Here is a 21479-nt window from a genome sequence, read left to right on the forward strand (position 1 = left end):
CTGGGCAGCTAGTGAAGCAGGCGACCAGACGAGGCAGCATGTCAGGGGAAAGTGGGCCAGAAGTCCAGCAGAGGCAAAAGGTGAGGAGGACAGAAGAGAAGGCCTGCGATGAGCTCGAAGTGCGTCCTCCCACTGTCTGCCTCAGCAGCGCAGCTCACCTCTTTCCACTTGGGCTGCCACCTTGCTCAGCATGAATTTATTCGGTCAATCTGAAAGTAACAAAGTCATTGAGGCCCAGGAACAACAGTGGTGTATCCTCAAAAAATTATAGATAAATTCGGAGAGGAGAGGCTCAACTGGACAAACCTTGCTGGGGATGATAGAATATTTAGGACTTAGGGTCCCTCTCATTCCACTCAACAAATGGTGACTCACTAATCAATTATACATTGGTCTCTCTACCTCTTCTGCAGACAATCCTCTACTTCAAAATGGGTATAAGATTAGAAAGTGACCACCTACCACAGGAATTGACCATTACCCCACGGTGAATAAGCGTACCGCAGAACAAGATGGATCTGAATATAAGTGCCATCTGAAAAGAATCAAATGGTCCTCCATCACAATAAGCACTCTGGCCCAGGAGGTCAATTACCATGTATAAAATTCACTACAGATTGAAGGCTCAGTTAAAGAACAATGGGAAGCATTTATTAATACCTACACAGAACAGTTTGCCAAGAAAGTAATTCATCCAGGGAATAACTTAACATCTTCTCCAGGCTCAACCAAAAACTGTTCATTACAGACGGTCCAAGATAATTAAAGAGGAAGGTCCATCATGTGCTCCGACTAGTTTGTCACTCTCCAACCAGTGAAAGTAACATCCTCAATTTGAGGTCAGCAAAACGTGACTTTAAGCAAGCTCAGGAGGCAAAATCGAGAATCATAATGGGCAAAACTCACCTGGGATGTTAAGCACAAGAACTCAAGTATGTTTTTGAAAATAGTAATGCCTTAAAAAACCCCTGCAAGCACCAAGTTAGAATCATGTATACCAAAGGAAGATTGGGCGACATTCCTAAAAACTCATTTGAATGCATGAAGAACTGCACACATCCAACGATCAGCTAAGCAGGGCCACAACTTTTAGTCAGACCAACAAACAAAGCCGGAAGAGGGCAGTAATTACAACGTTACTATCACCGTCTTTTGTCGGAAGATAATAAAAGGGAGAAACACAATGCTCCAGGCCCAAATGGTGTCCTATATGCCATCTACAGGACCGACCCATTAAAATGGGCAGAAGATATGGTGCCTCTTTTCAACTATGCAGGTAAATCAATTCCAGACTCCTGGACAGGATCGATAATCTCCCCATCTATAAAGTAGGCTGGTGCGGAGTCCACGGAGTTTGACTCTGTGGAATTACGCAGAGTTGATTAAAAACTCAGTGAGATTCGGTGGAGGTAGAGTTCAGTGACCTGCACCAGGTCTCGGAAGCGCTAAGCACGGTTGGGTCTGGTTAGCCAGTCCCGACGCTGCTGAGCACTTCTGAGATAGGGTGCTTTCAGGAGAGGTTCATAAGCAGTGAAAGCTGCCATTACAGGCCTCTTGTGCACCTGCCTGTCCTGTGTGCAGGCCGGTGCACAAGAGGCCTGAAACGGCAACTTTCTTTCGCCGCCTATGGCCCTGGCCTGAATTTAGGCCAGGGCTGTAGGTAGGGAAAGCAGCCAGGCCTCTTGTGCACCTTTATGTCCGGTGTGTAGTGCACATGGGACAGGCTGGTGCACAAGATGCCTGAAACAGCAGCTTTCACTGCTTACAGCCCTAGCCTGAATTCATGCCAGGGCTGTAAGCAGAGAAAGCTGCCAGGCCTGTTGTGCACCGACCTGCCCTGTGTGCACTGCACACTGGACAGGCTGGTACACAAGAGGCCTGAAATGGAAGATTTCATTGCCTACAGCCCTGGCCTGAATTCAAGCCAGGGCCGTAGGCAGTGCAAGCTGCCGTTTCAGTTCTTGTTTGTGCTCCAGTGTGCATGAACAGCAAAAAAGAAGAGATGAGGGCTTACCTTGGTTTTCCAGGAGGTCCTTCTCTCCTCGTCGTCCTCGGCTATGATGAGTCTGCAGTGGCTGCCTCCCTCTGGCCTCTGCTCCCTGCTCTTGGGCTCTGGTGTGCACTGCAGCCCAATTATGGGCTACAGAGTGCAAGAGTAGACTGTTTGCGCTTGCGCTGTGAAGCCCATAACTGGGTTGCGGTGTTCACTGGGTGAGTTCTGCTCCGCTGGTGGATCTTGCAGAGTTTTGGGATGAACTCTGTGCTTCAAACGGAGGTCAGAGTTCCAAAAACTCTGTTAGCTCCCCCAGCGGAGCAGAGCTCCCCGCAAACCCCCACTATAAAGGAGGGAACAAGTTTGACCCAGGGAACTACAGGTTGATAGCACTGATAGACAATGAGGCGAAATATGATGGTGGTATCCTTCTTGAACACCTTTGTGATTGGGCCACTCAGAACTCTATAATTCCCCTAAATCAAAGAGGGTTTACAAGCAATTTCAGGCACCAAAATAAATATCATGGCCTTATCTTTAGTACTTGACTCCTCAAATACATCTATACTTCCACTCTATCTCTGCTGTATTATCAGGATAAAACTAGGGAACGGATCAAATCTCTGAACGAAGATCCCAACAACAGGAGGCCTCAAACAGGGTTGCGTTTTACCTGCAGCCTTATTCAACCTCTTCCTGGCCGACCTTCCTACCGATCTGTCCTCCATAAACTTGCACGCTCCAAAGCTGGGGTTGATCCAATTGTCAAATCTTCTCTATGCCGATGATGTTGTACTTCTTAGCCAAACCAGGGTTGGCATGAGACAACTACTGGATGCGACCCAAGCTTATTCCTTGGAGAATGGTTTGAAAATAAACTACAAAAAGCATAAAATAATGATTCTTGGTGAGTAAACGTAAAGTCACCTGGAGTTTAGCTGGGAGTAAATTAGAAGAAATAGCAAGCTACAAGTATCTACATAAGAATGAAATCAGGAAGAAAGTGATTGCTTTGTCCACCGGGCTTTTGGCCCTTATGGAGAAATTGAGCAATTACTCACTTAGCCCGTATATATAGATATATCTTCAAGCTCCCCTGATTTACTTCACCGGCTCAGATTAGGTTGGAGTTTGACCTAACCAAACAGTCTCTTTTGCCATAAACTGAAAAATGAGGTGGGCAACACCATAAACTACCACATATTGGAGGAAATTATAAAGAAGTCATGTTCACCAGCTCGAGATTATTTTGATACCTCAATTGATCAGTTAGGCCTGGGGAACTTATGGTCATCAGCAGTAAATCACAACATCTTCAAAACAAATAGATAAAAAAGTCTCCAAACTAATGTCATCAGTAGAAGATAAGACAACTCTTGAGAAACGCTGTCATGCTTGGCTAATATCAAACAGCAACAAGTCCTTCAATTCACAGCTGTATCAGGGTGAAGTCTTAGATTAAAAAGAAAATAATTAAGCATGAAAGTCCCTGGCTTAGGGCAGAAAAAGATTTTCTGTGTCGTTTATGTGGGCTCGCTTCAAAAACTATGATCTACATGCTTTGTATCTGTAAAGCTACCCTGGCCATACGTCAAAAATGGCTCCACCCGCTTTGGATCCAACAGGGCGGTGGGTACGCGCAGGCAAGCTATTTTGTGTTGCCTTAATTTAGCAAATCAGAGAATGATTTCTCAAACTGTGAAGTACTATACTTGAGTTGAGTGTGCTTTGACTCGTACAACATGTCCCTAGGTCCAAATGTTGGCCCATTTTGCACTCAGACTTTGGCCAATACTGTTGTATAGAATCTTTTCAACAAGCGAAGTGTTTTAAATGTGCACATTCTTTTTGAATTTTTAATTTGTATCTCGTATTTTATATGTTTTTATGGTATTTTGTAACAATTTTAAGTAATTGAACAATGAGGCCCTCATTACAACCCTGGCGGTAAATGCTGCTTACCGCCGTGCAGAAGACCGCCAACATACCGCTGTGGCCGCAGAATCCCGCTACAGCTATTACGACCCACAGCTTGGAATCCGCCACACCAAAGGTCAGTGATAAACTGGCGAAAACAAAACCTCCACCGTCACACCAACAGGAATACGCCCACACTATCACCCCCCACAAATCAACGTGGCGGTCTATCAACCGCGGTATTCCATTGGCGGTACACACCGCTGCGCTCAAAATACACACACATTTACAAAGCACAACCACATTGGACAAATCGAAATACACACACCTGACATACAAACACACACCACACCCACACACCCAATCCAATATAAAACACACACCCACATCACCCACAAACCCTTACTACCAGAATACTGAAACCACGCCAGAGAGAGACACCACCAGAAACAACACCAGCATCCACAGACACACAACACAATCACTTACACAACATCCACGCACCTCAAACAACCCACAACAACACATCCCCTCACACATCACAACACAGACCACCTTACACATCACCCACACGACATCATGGCACCTCAACGGCACCCCAGATTCTCTGAGGAGGAGCTCAGGGTCATGGTGGAGTAAATCGTCCGGGTAGAGCCACAGCTATTCGGATCACAGGTGCACCATACCTCCATTGCAAGAAAGATGGAGCTATGGTGCAGAATTGTCGACAGGGTCAATGCAGTGGGACAGCATCCAAGAACTAGGGATGACATCAGGAAGAGGTGGAACGACTTACGGGGGAAGGTGCGTTCTGTGGTCTCCAGACACCAGATTGCTGTACAGAGGACTGGCGGTGCACCCCCACCTCCTCCCCCACAACTAACAACATGGGAGGAGCAGGTCTTGGCAATACTGCATCCTGAGGGCCTCGCAGGAGTAGCAGGAGGACTGGACTCTGGTAAGTCAACTCTTTTCTACCTCATTCCCCCACCCTACCTGCATGCCATCACATACTCCAACCCTCACCCTCACCCCCATCACTCCAACACCTCACATATGCCCCACTATCACAACCCACCAATCCCAATACCAAGCCCTGCATGCAACACCAAAGCATGGATACCCATCACCAAAGCATGTCCAATACAGATACCCACACAGACCCTGTTAGACCTGACAGCCTTAGGGTAGTCACCCCTAACTTTTTGCCTGCCTCCCTCCATTTTTTTGGACACTGTTTTTGCTGGCTTATAGACTCTGCGCACTTTACCACTGCTAACCAGTGCTAAAGTGCATATGCTCTCTCCCTTAAAACATGGTAACCTGGAATCATACCTGATTGGACTATTAATTTACTTATAAGTCCCTAGTAAGGTGCACTTTATGTGCATAGGGCTGGTAAATTAAATGCTACTAGTGGGCCTGCAGCACTGGTTGTGCCACCCACTTAAGTAGCCCCTTTCTCCTTGTCTCAGGCCTGCCATTGCAAGGCCTGTGTGTGCAGTTTCACTGCCACCTCGACTTGGCATTTAAAAGTACTTGCCAAGCCTAGAACTCCCCTTTCTCTACATATAAGTCACCCTTAAGGTGTGCCCTAGGTAACCCCTAGGGCAGGGTGCTGTGTAGGTAAAAGGCAGGACATGTACCTGTGTAGTTATATGTCCTGGTAGTGTAAAACTCCTAAATTCGTTTTCACACTACTGAGAGGCCTGCTCCCTTCATAGGCTAACATTAGGGCTGCCCTCACACACTGTTGAAGTGGCAGCTGCTGATCTGAAAGGAGCAGGGAGGTCATATTTAGTATGGCCAGAATGGTAATTCAAAGTCCTACTGACTGGTGAAGTCGGATTTAATATTACTATTCTAGAAATGCCACTTTTAGAAAGTGAGCATTTCTTTGCACTTAAATCCTTCTGTGCCTTACAATCCACGTCTGGCTGGGCTTGGTTGACAGCTCCTTGTGCATTCACTCAGACACACCCCAAACACAGGGTACTCAGCCTCACTTGCATACATCTGCATTTTGAATGGGTCTTCCTGGGCTGGGAGGGTGGAGGGTCTGCTCTCACACAAAGGACTGCCACACCCCCTACTGGGACCCTGGCAGACAGGAGTAAACTGAAAGGGGACCTGGTGCACTTCTTAGCCACTCTTTGAAGTCTCCCCCACTTCAAAGGCACATTTGGGTATAAAACAGGGCCTCTGCCCTACCTCATCAGACACTTGCTGGAGAAGAAACCTGAACAAGAAACTACATCCTGCCAAGAAGAACTGCCTGGCTGCTCAAAGGACTCACCTGTCTGCTTTCTACAAAGGACTGCTGTCTTGCTGTTGCCCTGCTCCCTTGCTGAACTCTTGTCTGGCTGTGAAAGTGCTCTCCAAGGGCTTGGATAGAGCTTGCCTCCTGTTCCTTGAAGTCTCAGGACCAAAAAGACTTCTCCCTTTCACTTGGACGCTCCGTGCGCCGAAAATTTCGACGCACAGCTTGTTTCGCGGCGAGAAAAACGCCGCACACCGACGCTGATCGACGCGACGCCCTCGGGACGATCGAGACTTCGACGCACAACCTCGCAAGGACAAAGCCGCCCGACTTTCCAGGAGAAATCGACGCGACGCCTACTGTGAGTGCGAAACTTTGACGCACGGCCTCGCAAGGACAACGCCGCCCGACTTCCAAGGAGAAATCGACGCGACGCCTGCCGTGAGACCAAACTTCCGACGCACGGCCTCGCAAGGACAACGCCGCCCGACTTCCAAGGAGAAATCGACGCGACGCCTACCGTGAGATCGAAACTTCGACGCGCAGCCCCGCAGAACGACGCGCAGCCGGAAAACAAGCAGGAGAATCCACGCACAGACCCGGGACATCTGGTAATCCCCGCGATCCACGAAAAGAGACTGTCTGCGCGCCGGAAAACGACGCCCGACTTCCCCGCGTGGAAAAGAACGACGCAAGTCTTTGTGTGCTGAGGAGAAATCGACGCACACACCCTTTTTCCACGCATCTCTCCACCTGTGGCCCTCTGAGGAGATTTTCCACCAGAAACCAGGTACTTTGTACTTGAAAGACACTTTATTGCATTCTAAAGACTTAAGACACTTTATATCACTTCCCTGTGATATTTCTACAATTTTCCATTGCAACTTTATTCTTTTTGACCTACAATTATCCTGATAAATATTATATATTTTTCTAAACACTGTGTGGTGTATTTTTGTGGTGCTATATGGTGGTATTGTATGATTTATTGCACAAATACTTTACACATTGCCTTCTAAGTTAAGCCTGACTGCTCGTGCCAAGCTACCAGAGGGTGGGCACAGGATAATCTTGGATAGTGTGTGACTTACCCTGACTAGAGTGAGGGCTTTTGCTTGGACAGAGGGTAACCTGACTGCCAACCAAAAACCCCATTTCTAACAGACCCCAAACCAAATATCACACAAGGACCAAGACAAGAATGCAAGCACTGGGTCACTCACCCATTGCACACGATGGCACACACAGATGCAATAATCATGCCTTTACACCCCTGCAGGACCCCAACCCAACGTCACCGGACAGGAGGTACCAGACATATCCAGTCCCCCCACAGAGGAGACCCACAGTGATGACAGCAGCTCTACACAACTGGATCAAGATGACTAGCCCGGCCCATCAGCGACCTCAGGACAGTCGATTCCCCTGACACTGGCACAAGCCACCACAGACCCTCCCCCCTCAGGAAACAGCAGCACAGCACCCACCCAGCGGGCCCATCCCTCTGCCCCCAGGACACGTCAATCAGATGTGTGTTAACCACTACAGGGAACCCAGGCAAACCCACCAACCCAAGAAAATCAGGGACCTGGGGGCAGTGGGTACACGGTTCAGGGGACAGAGGCTCAGGAAAACAGGGAAGCTGGGAGGACTGCTGTGCGACAGAGGGAGGACAGGCCCAGGGAACCCACTCTCCACGAGGCCCTCTCCAACATCATGGGAGCTTACCATACCATCATTCCTAGGAGACGATGGCAATGGTACTGGGCAAGTTTCAGGAGACCCAGCGGCTGCAGGAGGAACAATATCTGGGGATCAGGGAGGACCTGAAGTCTATAAACAACACCCTGGTCAACATTGCAGGGGTGCTGCAAGACCTTGTCAACACCAGGAGGGACACAGTGGCACAACAAGGGGGCCAAGACACTAGCCTGGATGATGAACAGCCCTCCACCTCCGCCGGCGTTAGTGGACAGGAGGCACCGCCACAGGAACACGACACCAGCACCCCAACCCCTGCAGATGGAGAACCACCCCACAAATGGTCCCTGAGATCCAGGAACAAGACAGAGAACATTGCCAAGACCCCTCCAGGAAATGAAACCCGCCTGAATGTCACCCTTCTGTCCCACTTTGTCACCCTGTCCATCCTTCAACTGCCATTGCTCCACTTCCTATGCCCCTTTGGACAATGCACCTGTGAAACAAATAGGCTGGACTCTGCCATGGACATTCCTCCACCATCCCCCCTGCCCATTTTACAACCCCCTCCACTTATTTGCACAGAAATGAACACACTTCAATCACAAAACAATCTGGAGTCAGTATGTGCTTTTACAAACGTGTAATTGCAATAACCATGGAATATAGCAATGTCAATGTACTTGTGCACATACCGACGTAACACAGCTGTAGGCCTGGAGGAAATATAGCAGAGGGCACAAAGTAGGACACACATCTGTGAAATGGAAAGGCAAAGTGACAAGTCAGGGTCCATACACTGAGCGAAAATGACAGACTTATGCTAGCTCCAATAATAGTATGAGATATGGGAGGCAGTGACATCTTCTTACCTGTGCCTCACTGGAAGTATTGCATGATTATGTTGTTTCTGTTGTCGATATCCTCTTCTTCTGCCTCCTCTTCTTCACTGTCCACAGGCTCCACAGCTGCCACAAGACCACTATCTGGCCCATCCTCCTGCAGAAAAGGCACCTGGCGTCGCAAAGCCAGGTTGTGCAGCATACAGCAGGCCATGATGATCTGGCACACCTTCTTTGGTGAGTAGTAGAGAGAACCACCTGTCATATGGAGGAACCGGAATCTGGCCTTCAGGAGGCCGAAGGTTCGTTCAATCACCCTCCTAGTTTGCCCATGTGCCTCATTGTAGCGTTCCTCTGCCCTTGTCATGGGATTTCTCACTGGGACCAGTAGCCATGACAGGTTGGGGTAACCAGAGTCACCTGCAAATATGGAGGGACAAATGTTAGACACACACTAACCCGTAGGGACAACTCTGTACCCAGACACCTATTCACAATGTATAGGGTCCTTGTCTTAACCTATTAGTCACACACGGTGCCTCTGGAGTTGCCCCATCACATAAGGGATGCTGCTAATCCTCAAAATGTAAGCCGTCATGCACTGAGCCAGGAAATTTGGCATACACATGGTAGATGTACTGGTCTGCCAAACACACCATCTGCACATTCATGGAATGGTAGCTCTTCCAGTTTCTGTACACCTGTTCCCTCCTGCGGGGGGTACGAAGGCCACATGTGTCCCATCAATGGCACCAATGATGTTGGGGGTATGTCCCAGGGCATAGAAGTCACCTTTCACTGTGGGCAAATCCTACACCTGAGGGAACACGAGGTAGCTGCGCATGTGTTTCAGCAGGGCAGACAACACTCTGGACAACACGTTAAAGAACATTGACTGGGACATCCCTGATGCAATGGCCACTGTTGTTTGAAAGGAACCACTTGCCAGGAAATGGAGTACTGACAGGACCTGCACTAGAGGGGGTATCCCTGTGGGATGGCGGATAGCTCACATCAGGTCTGGCTCCAATTGGGCACACAGTTCATGGATTGTTGCACGATCAAGCCTGTAGGTGACTATTATGTGTCTCTCTTCCATTGTCGACAGGTCCACCAGCAGTCTGTACACCGGAGGATGCCGCCATCTCATCACCTGCCCCAGCAGACGTGCCCTATGGAGTAGAACAGCGAGCAGAGAGTCAGCCAACACTGAGGTATCACAAAATGTCATTTGCACACATTTATCAATCCGCAATGTGCCTGTAACTGTGTGTATTCAAGGCCTACATTGGTGTGACGCAGCCATGTGGCCCTCTGTAATGGCGGCTGCCTGACCAGTAAGGTGGGACAAGGGGATATGAGGTAAATGCGCAGGCGTTCTACACCATCGCGGTGGGCGGTCGATGACCGAGGCGCAATCCAGCATTGGTTAACATTGTACCCTATGGGTCCGAGGAGCCAATGACGATGTATGCCGGCGGTGACGGTACGCACCGCCGCGGACGTGACCACCATTTTCTGTCTATTCACTCACTTGCTACCTGACCTTCAACAGGAGAGGACCTACACTGCAAGTGCTGATGTGACCTGTGTCTGGAAGCGAGAATGGCTCATGTGTCTGTGGAAAGGGCCCCTGCCTTCACTTCTGAGGAGTTGGAGAAACTAGTGGATGGGGTCCTCCCCCAGTACACACAACTGTACGGTCCTCCAGACAAACAGGTGAGTACACTGTGAGCATGCTGCATGGGCACTGCCTGTTTTGAGTGGTGTGGATGGAAGATGAATGGGGGGGGGCTGAGGTCTGCATGTGCGTGTACGTGCATCAGGGCAAGGGTGGGAACGTGGGCCAATGAGTATGACAGTCAGGACGGGTAAAGTTTTCCTTCCCCCCTGTACTATTCCTCTAGGTCAGCACCCACCAGAAGAAGGCTATTTGGCGTGCCATCGCCAAGGACGTCCGGACCCTGGGGGTCCACAAAAGATGGAGCACCCACTGCCGTAAAAGATGGGAGGACCTGCGCCGCTGGAGCAAGAAGACAGCGGAGGCCCAGCTGGGGATGGCCTCCCAACATGGGAGGGGTGTCAGTCGCACCATGACCCCCCTGATGTTCCGGATCCTGGCGGTGGCGTATCCGGAGTTAGATGGGCACTTGAGGGCATCACAGCAGCCACAAGGGGGTGAGTACACTCTCATTCAGATGACTCTGTGCGCATTACGAGGTGTCTGGGTGGGGGAGGTGGGCAGTGGGTTCCCCTAGGCCAGGGCGATCTTGGTAGGCAAGGTCCCTTGTGAGGCAGGCTCTGTGGCACCCCAACCTCACTAGTGGTTAGTGCCATCCACACCTAGTCAGGCTCCTGTGACTTCCAGGTGTGCAGCAATCGGGCTTAGGCCTTGTACCCCATGGGCATGTGATTAATCTAGGAACTATAAGTGCACGGCGTAGTGCAGAGGACTGCTGTGTCTGTTGTGTCCACCAACGGTACTGGTGTTGCATGCACTGAACATGTCTTTCTCCTGTCTTCCCCCCACCTTTTTGTGGTCTCCCTGTTCTTGTCTGCAATAGCATCATCAGGCGGAGGAGCATTGGCACCGGAGCAGGAAGGAGCTGTATCCTACTTGGATCTGGAGGGCGAAACAACGGAGTCTGAAGCCACTAGTGGGACGGAGGGCGAGGGGAGCTCCACGGCGGGGACAGGAGCAGAGACCAGCAACAGCGACTCCTCCTCTGATGGGAGCTCCCTTGCGGTGGTGGGTCCCTCTGTGCCCCCCGCATCAACAGGTACAGCCACCACACCCCCTACCAGCACCGCCCTCCCAGCAGCCCCTCAGCATGTGTCCCGTGCCCGCTCACCCAGGAGGGTGGGCATCTCCTTCGCCCCAGGTACAATCCGTCACTATTCAGCCACATACATAATTCCGCCAGCCCAAAGGTCAGTGATAAACTAGCGGTATCAAAACCCACACCGTTATGCCAACAGTACAACGCCCATCCCATTATGACCCCTGAAACACCATAGCAGACATTCAATGGCAGTAAGCCATTGGCAGTACATACCGCTGCGCTCAAAATACACACACACATACAAAACAACACCACATTGGTCAATTTTAATAACACACACCTGACACCCATATACACCCCACACCCAAACACTCACACCACTATAAAACACACACCCACATTACCCACAACCCTTCACCATTACAAACTATTGGCAAAAGACAGACACCACGACTACTGACAAAACCAGATCCACACACCACCTACACCTATACACCACCCACGCAACCCACATCACACACCGCAACACATCACCCTACACACCCTCACCCATGCAATTCACACAACACCATGGCACCACTAAGACACCCCAGCTTCTCAGAGGAGGAAATCATCAAGGTAGAGCCACAGCTATTTGGAACACAGGTGCAGCAGATATCCATTGCTAGGAAGATGGAGCTATGGTGGAGACAGCATACAAAAACCAGGGATCACATCAGGAAGAGGTAGAACAACCTGCGGGGGAGACACCAACTCGCTCTACAGAGGACTGGCAGTGGACCCCCACCTCCTCCCCCACAACTAACAGCATGGGAGGAGGAAGTCTCGGCAATCATGCATCCTGAGGGCCTGGCCGGAGTAGCAGGAGGACTAGACTCTGGTAACTCAACTCTCTATTACCATCACCCCACTACTTGCATGCCATCACATACCCCCACCCTCAACCTCACTCCCATCACTCCACCACCTCCCACACCCCAACCATCACATCTCACTCATCCCAATGCCAAGCCCTGCATGCCATACCAATGCATGGACACCACTCACAGCCCTGCATGGACACCTATCAATAAAGCATGAACACTAGAGAGAATCAGCTAGCCCACCACATACCAACTTACACAAGTGAAAGCTGCCAGGACAAATACAAACAAAGAGGGCAACCCACAGATGCACAACATGTCACACACAGACACAATAACACTGCATTTACATCCGCACAGGTACCCCATCCAATGTCAGCGGAAAAGAGGTGTCAGCACTATTCAGTCCCCCAACAGAAGAGGCCCACAGTGATGACAGCAACTCTGGTCGCCTGGATCTGGATGACCAACCTGGCCCATCAGGGACCTCTGGACAGTCGGTCACCCAGGCACAGTCACACCCTGCCACAGAGCCTTCCCCATCAGGAAACACCATCACAGTACCCACCCAGAATACCCACATCTCTGTTCCCAGGACACATCAATCACCAGTGTGTGCACCACTACAGGGACCCCAGGGCACACATCATACCGAAGACAATCAGGGTCAGTGGCAGTGGGCACATCGTTCAGGGGCAGAGGGACAGGCCAACAGGGACACTGGGAGGAGTGCTGTACGCCAGGGGGTAGACAGGCCGAGGGAACCAGCTCTCCAGGAGGCACTCACTGAGATCCTGGGAGCATACCAACATTCCCAGGATACGCTGGGCTAGATCCTGGACAACGTGCAGGAGAACAGGCGGCTGCAGGAGGGACAGTACAAGGGGATCAGGGAGGACTTGCAGGCCATCAACACCACCCTGGTCTCCATAGCAGGGGTGCTGGCAGACATGGCCAACATCATGAGGGAGGCAGTCTTACAACAGCGGGCCCCTGCCGCTAGCCAGACATCTGAACTGCTTTCCAACTCCACTGCCGCTAGTTGTCAGGGGGCCCTGCCACAGGACCAACAGGCCACCAGCACCCCTCCCCCTGCAAAAGGTGAACCACCCCACAAATGTTTCCTGTGATCCAGGCAGAAGCCAGATACTATTGACAAGACCCCCGTCAGGAAATGAGACTCTCCTGATTGTCACCCTTGTGTCCCACTCTGTCACCAAGTCCACCTTGAACTGCCATTGCTCCCCTTCCTATGTCCCCATAGACAATGCACCTGTGCTACAGACAAGAGCTATACCCTGGAATTTCCTCCATCATCACCCCATCCCATTGCACTTGCCCCTCTCCTTCTTAGCACTTAAATAAACACCATTTGAATAAATACAAGAATGAAGTATGTCAAATGTTTTAAGTATGTATACGTTTAACTGTGTTCAAAATTTTGCAATTCAGCTGTACAGTAATGTTCACATTATGAAAGACCTGTAGTTGGCTGCAGTGATCACACCAGGAGCGATGGTGGGGCACCAGCATCTGCAAAATGAGTTGCCAAAGGGTACAGTGAGTGGGCATAGAAGTGGGAAATAACAGCATGTCAGTGAAAAAGATAATCCAAAAAATTACAATTAAATGTGAAGTACCACTGTTCTGTTGTCCTCATCCCCTGCCTCCTCATCCTCACTGTCCACAGGGTCCACTGCTGCCACACGGCCATCTCCAGCCTCCTCCTCCTGCAGAAAAGGCTCATGGCATCTCAAGGCAAGGTTGTGCAACATGCAGCATGCCATGATTATCTGGCAGACCTTCTTGGGTGAGTAGCACAGGGATCCACCTGTTAGATGGAGGCACCATAACCTGGCCTTCAGGAGGCCAAAGAGACGTTTGATAATCCTTCTTGCTCGCCCATGTGCCTCATTGTAACGTTCCTCTGCCCTTGTCCTGGAATTTCTCACAGGGGTCAGTAGCCATAAGAGGTTGAGGTAACCAGAGTCACCTGCAAATATCGAGATACAACTGTTAGTCACACACTAACCCTTAGGGCCCACACCATACCCATACACCAACATATACTTGGTGGGAACCAGGGCTCACCTATTAGCCACACCCTGTGCCTCTGGAGTTGAGCCATCACATATGGGATGCTGCTATTCCTCAGGATAAAGGCATCATGCACAGACCCAGGATACTTTGCATTGACCTGGGAGATGTATTGGTCCGCCAGGCACCCTATCTGCACATTCATGGAGTGAAAGCTCTTTTGATTTCTGAACACCTGTTCATTTCACCGGGGGGACAAATTCAATATGTGTACCATCAATTGCCGCAATAATGTTGGGATATGTTCCATTGCATAGAAATCAGCGTTCACTGTGGCCAAATCCTCCACCTGGGGGAAATCAATGTAGCTGCGCATGTGTTTAATCAGGGCAGACAACACTCTGGTCAGCACTATTGAGAACATTGGCTTAGACATTCCTGCTGCCAATCACACTGTCACCTGGAAGGAGCCAGTTGCCAGGAAATGGAGCACAGATAGGACCTGCACAAGAAGGGGGGTCCCAGTGGGGTGATGGATAGCAGAGATTAGGTCAGGCTCCAATTGGGCACACAGCTCTGTGATTGTGGCCCTGTCCAGTCTATAGGTGAGGATAATGTTCCTGTCCTCCATTGTTGCCAAGTCCACCAGTGGTCTGTTCATGAGGGGATGTCTCCATCTCCTATTCATCCACAGCGGTTGCAATCTATGGGGCAAAACGGTGAGCAGCTGGTCAGTAACTCATATTTCCAACCACTATACTTCAATGCATGTTGAGATTGTAAGAGTATATTTTTGGAGAGGGCCAAGTGGTGCATATGTGTACTGTGAAGCAGTTAGGAGCCATGGCCTGCACCCCCCTCCTTGAAATTGCACTGCCTGTCCTGTATGGAGGGACATGTGGAAATGAGGTAATTCCGCTGATGTTGTGCGCCGTTGTGGGAGGCAGTCGAGAACCGCTGTGCAACTCCTCATTGGTTATCATTGGACCCCATGGGGTACAGTGGCCAATGGTGATGTACGCCGGTGTTGACGGGATGCACCGCTGCGGATGTCACTGCCATTTTCTATCTGTTCACTCACTTGCTACCTGACCTTCAACAGAAGAGGACCTACACTGCATGTGCAGCTGTGACCTGTGTCTGGAACTGACCATGGCTCGTGTCACTGGGGAAAGGGCCCCTGCCTTCACCTCGGCGGAGGAGGAGCGACTGGCAGATGGGGTCCTACCCAGTACCTACTGCTGTATGGACCTCCAGATCAATAGGTGAGTACACTTTGAGCACGATGCATGGGGCATGACTGCATGGAGTGGTGTGTGTGAAGCCCTTGTGTAGGGGGGTTGGATGGATGTCCCCTGGGCAGCATGCATCATGTATGGTGGGCCATGTCTGTGCTTAATGGGGATGGGAAGGGGCATGGTGGGCCATGAGTGTAACAGGCAGGACGGTCGGACTAATACCTTTCCCTGTATTCATTTCCCTGCAGGTCAGTGCCCATCAGAAATAGGGTATATGGCATGCCATCGCCAAGGACGTGCGGACCCAGGGGGTCTACGGCAGGCGGAGCACCCACTGTCAGAAATGGTGGGAGGACCTGAGATTCTGGGCACGGAAGACGGTGGAGACCCAGCTGGGGATGGCCTCCAATGAGAAAGGGGTGCCCGTCGAACCCTGACCACCCTGATGGCACGCATACAGGCAGTGGCCTATCCGGAGCTGGATGGATGCTTGGGGTCATCACAGCAGCTACAAGGTGGTGAGTACAGTGCCCCAATATACAACTTGTGCATGGTGGGGTGGTATCTGGGTGGGGGATGTGGGCCTGTGGGTGCCCCTAGGCCAGACTTGACATTGCAGAGTAGGTCCAATGTTGGGCAGGATTCTGATGTGAAGGTCCTCCAACCAAGCTAATAGGCATCCACTACTGGACAGGGGTCTGTGGGTCTTAGATATGCTGCAATTGGTGTTAGCTGTCCCTATCCATGGGCTGGTGACTAGTATTGTGACTGGTAGTGCATTGCCTAGCTCGTAGGACTGTTACCTGTGTGTGTGTCGTGTACGCCAACGGTGGTGTTGGTGCCGCCATTGACCAAGTGTATCCTTTGTCTCTTCCCCCCATTTGTTTTGTCACCCTGTCCATCTGTGAATTAGCATCATGTGGTGGAGGAGCAGAGGCACTGGCGATGGAGGGAGCTGCATCCCACAGGACCCAGGATGCCAAATCCACCGACGGTGAGGGCACCAGTGGGACAGAGGGCGGGGGAGCACCACAGGGGAGACTGGAAGGGACAGTTCTGACAGTGATACCACCTCCGATGGAAGCTCCCTGGTGGTGGTAGACACCTCTGTACCCACCCCAACTACAGGTACATACGCCACCCCCGTACCAGCACCAGCCTCCCAGCAGCCCCTCAGCGAGTTTCCCGTGCCCGCTCACCCAGGAGGGTGGGCATCTCCTTCGCTCCAGGCACCTCAGGCCCTGCCCCAGTTAGCCCTGCTGAGTGTGAGGCTATTGACCTCCTACGATCCATCTCTGTTGGGCAGTCAATTATTGTGAATGCCATCCAGGGGTTGGCAGCCCAAATGCAACAGATAAATGCATTCCTGGACGGCATTCACACTAGCATGGCGGCCAAACATAGAGCAATCCAGGCTCTGGTCTCCTCTCTGATGGCAGCCATTGTCCCTGTTTCTATCCTCCCCCCTCCAACTCCTTCTACCCAATCCCATTCCCCTCAACCCCAACCTAACCCAAGCACACAGTCAGACGAGCATGCACCCAGGACAACACACAAGAGTGGACATGGCAAACGCAAGCACCACACTTCATCCCACAGGCACTCACACAAACACCATCCAGAATCAGACATACCAACATCCACTGCTTCCACTGTGGCCCCCTCCTCCTCCTCGTCCACCTCCCTCCCAGTTTCATCTCCACTCACATCTGCATGCAGCACATCTTCATCCACTACTTCCATCACCAGCACGCCTATCAGTACACACCCCTCACTGGCAGTCACCACCCCACATCCATGCACACGTCCCCCACTGTGTCTTTGCCCCCTCCTCCCAAAGTACACAAACGCAAGCACTCAGACACCCAACACCCATCCACCTAACAACAGCATCCAGCCCATTCACCTGCACCCAAACACAGCAGACAGACACCTCCTACAACCACTTCCTCTTCCTCCACTCCCAAACCTTCTCCCTCTTCCCGTCCCAATGTATCTAAGAAGCTTTTCCTCTCCACTGTTGACCTCTTCCCTACCCCTCCCCCGTCATTCACTTCAGGCAAGGATGGTCAGAACCCAGGTGAGCACCTCAGCCACCTAGACCTACTCCAGGAGGGAGAGGATTCTGGGCACCAGGCAGCAACACTGAAAGGGTGCCGGCAACAGGTGCTGCAAGGAAGGGCAAGGAGGCACCCCAGCTACTGCAGAGAGGGTCAAGGAGGCACCCCCAGCTGCTACAATGAAGGGCAAGGAACAATCCCCGGCTGCTGACAGGAAGGGCAAGGGGCCTGCACCAGAAGGCAGAAAGGACGAGAGGCCTGGTGCTGGGAGTCATTCGGAGCCCCATCACCAACTATGGTGGTTCAGCAATTCAAGGCTGAAGGGGAAGGGCTGGAGCCTTCCCCCACCACTGCCAGCACCGCCACCAGCACCACTGCCAGCAGCCCCAGTGGGCAGCCATCCAAGGCTGCAGGGGAAGGGCTGGAGCGTCCCCCCACCACTGCCAGCACCAGTGCCAGCAGCCCCGGTGGGCAACCCTCCAAGGCTGCAGGAGATGGGCTGGAGCCTTCCCCACCACTGCCAGCACCACCACCAGCACCACCTCCAACAGCAGCAGCCCCAGTGGGCAGCCGTCTGAGGCTGCAGGGGAAGGGCTGGAGCCTTCCCCCACCACTGCCAGCACCAGCACCGCCACCAACAGCAGCAGCCCCAGTGCGCAGCTGTACGAGGCTGCAGGGGATGGGCTGGAGCCTCCCCCACCACTGCCAGCACCCCCACCAGCACCACTGCCAGCAGCAGCAGCAGCCTTGGTGGGCAGCCATCTGAGGCTGCAGGAAAAGGGCTGGCGCCTCCCCCCACCACTGCCAGTACTGCCACCAGCACCACTACATTAAGTTAGAGTGGCTTAGATTTGAGTGGAAATATTAAATGTCACCCGTTGAGTGTCCAACCCCTTCCCCAAAGTGGCTTATATTTCAGTTTGAATAGTAAATGTAGCCTTGTTACTGCCTAATACTTTCCCAAAAATGGTTTAAATTTGATTGGGAATAGTAAATGTCACTCGTGTAAAGCTCCAAGACATGCCTGTAAGTTGCTTTGATTGGAGTGGGAATAGTAATTGTCACCTCTTTAGTGTCCAACACCTTCCCATAAACTGTGTAGATTGGAGTTGGAATAGCAAGTGTCACTCCCTTTACTGTCCAGCGCCTTTCCCCACATTGCTTATAACAGAGTAAGAATACTAAATGTCACCCTTTATTGTCCATGATCTTCCCCTAAATGACTTTGGGGCTGATTATGAGTTCGGTGGTTGAACCACCTCAATTCCCCTATGGCGCTGGAGAGGCGGCTTTCAAGCCGGCGACCTCACCCCCATCAAATTATGATGTTTCCATAGGTCTGACCGGTGGAAGCATATTACGATGTTCCAGTCAGGATGACTGGTGGAAACAGTGAGCGGCATTGACCTTGCTCCCTCAGGGAGTCAAGGTCAACGTTGTTGCACACATCAACCTCGGAATGCGCATTGTCTGCCAAAGCAGACAGTGCGCATTCCAAGAGTGCTGACAGGGTGGCCCCTGCACTGCCCACAACATTGTTGTGGGCAGTGCAGGGGCCCTCCTGTAGCCCCCAAATCTCCCTTTCTGCCAGCCTTTTCATGGTGGTGACCTCGCTATCAAAAGGCTGGCGGAAAGAAAAGTCGTGATTGTCAGGCTTGTACCTTTCTGCAGGAGTGAAATAGACGTGACATGGTTCCCAAAGTCCCTATGAATCAAATGGACTCCAAAAGAGGTCATGCCTGGCCCACTGGGATGAAGGGATGAACCTTTACCAGGGACAGACCAAACATCTACTGTATGATGTCAGATGTCTTTTCAGTTTTCTGTAAACATAAAAACAACCTTTAGTGCCTAGAATACTCAGTTTAAATTCTTCCCAGTTTTAAGTAATCCACACTTGACTTACCTAAGGTGCCTTCCCCCTTTCTTTTAGGTGCTGGTTCCTGTAGGCTGAATTTGCTTATGCAGTACTTCTAAAAGCAAATTAAAGATGATTAATTGCCCATTTAAGTGTCTCAGGTATTGGTAAGCAATTAAAATTTCACACTAGCATCTACGCTAGTATATATGCTTTACATACCAAGGTATTCAAACACATATCCCTTAAAATGGGTCAGGGTTCAAATAATGATTGTTAGGTGTAATAGTCTTTCATCATTAGTTCAACTTAAACTCATTGTGCAGTCAATAGTGTCTAAACAAGTACAAATAGCAAATGTATTGACAGTCTTTGATAGGTATATATATATCTAAAAGAAACACTGCTGAAAAATGATAATGATAATAAATGTGTTTTCTTTCCTCAGGTAGAATCAACAACAGAAAATAATGGTTGACTTCACCAGTCTTTTACAACTGGATTCCTTCGGATGAGTAGTTCTTCATTGTTTTTAGTATAATCTGTAAATGTACGGATCTGTAAAGGTTGCTTCTTGAATAATGTCTCTGTCTTGTCTTTTTCAGGTTTTTAGGCAGCAGAAAGCGACACAGAAGAAAAGGAACCCGGCGACTACAACGGAGAGCAAGACTCCACTTTGAGAGGGCACCAAGCACTCCGAGGAAATAAAATGGAAAGAGGACTATGGCGGTTATTCTGACCCTGGCGGTCATGGACCGCCAGGGCCGGGGACCGCGGGAGCACCGCCAACAGGCTGGCAGTGCTCCCAAGGGCATTCTGACCGCGGCGGTACAGCCGCGGTCAGAAACGGAAAACCGGCGGTGTACCGCCAGTTTTCCGCTGCCCTGGGGAATCCTCCATGGCGGCGCAGCTTGCTGCGCCGCCATGGGGATTCCGACCCCCATACCGCCATCCTGTTCCTGGCGGTTTTGGCTGCCAGGAACAGGATGGCGGTATGGGGTGTCGTGGGGCCCCTGGGGGCCCCTGCAGTGCCCATGCCAATGGCATGGGCACTGCAGGGGCCCCTGTAACAGGGCCCCACCATGATTTTCAGTGTCTGCCATGCAGACACTGAAAATCGCGACGGGTGCAACTGCACCCGTCGCACCCCTTCCACTCCGCCGGCTCCATTCGGAGCCGGCATCCTTGTGGAAGGGTGTTTCCCGCTGGGCTGGCGGGCAGCCTTCTGGCGGTCGCCCGCCAGCCCAGCGGGAAACCCAGAATACCCGCGGCAGTCTTGTGACCGCGCAGCGGTATTCTGGCGGCTCCCGCCGGCCCTGCGGATACCGCGGCCGGCGGGAGTCAGAATGACCCCCTATGTGTCCATGCAGATGAATATGAGGTAAAGGGAAGCTGACGAAGAGCAGTCATCATAGTGCAGTGTGTAACCTTAAAGGCTACATGCTCCACCCTCAAAGGAGCCGCGTTTTGCATGCAGCACCCACTTTCACCACCACCAACCCGTAGGTAACCTTGGTCCCGGTGGAGGCGATGGTCTCCTGATCGTCCGATAGCCAGGAACTGAATCTGGCAGTCAGACTGTCAGAATTGCGGCGGTCAGACAACCACCACGAGTTGGGCTTTCATAGGACCGCCAAACTGGTAATGAGGCCCTTAGATTGGACTGGAATTAGTAAATATTGCCCCTATAGTGTCTAACTCCTTCCCTTAAATGGCTTAGATTGAAGTGGGAATGTAAATGTAAAACCTTTAGTGTACAACACATTTCCCAAAATGGCATGATTGGAGTGGGAATAGTAAATGTTGCCCGTTTAGTGTCCAACAACTTTCACTAAATGACTTAGATTGGAGTGGCAATACTCAATGGTAACGCTTTAGTGTCCAATATCTTTCCCTAAATGTCTTAGGTGGAGCGGCTATAGTAATT

This window comes from Pleurodeles waltl, chromosome 10, assembly GCF_031143425.1.
Source record: "Pleurodeles waltl isolate 20211129_DDA chromosome 10, aPleWal1.hap1.20221129, whole genome shotgun sequence".
NCBI classification, from domain to species: Eukaryota; Metazoa; Chordata; class Amphibia; order Caudata; family Salamandridae; genus Pleurodeles; species Pleurodeles waltl.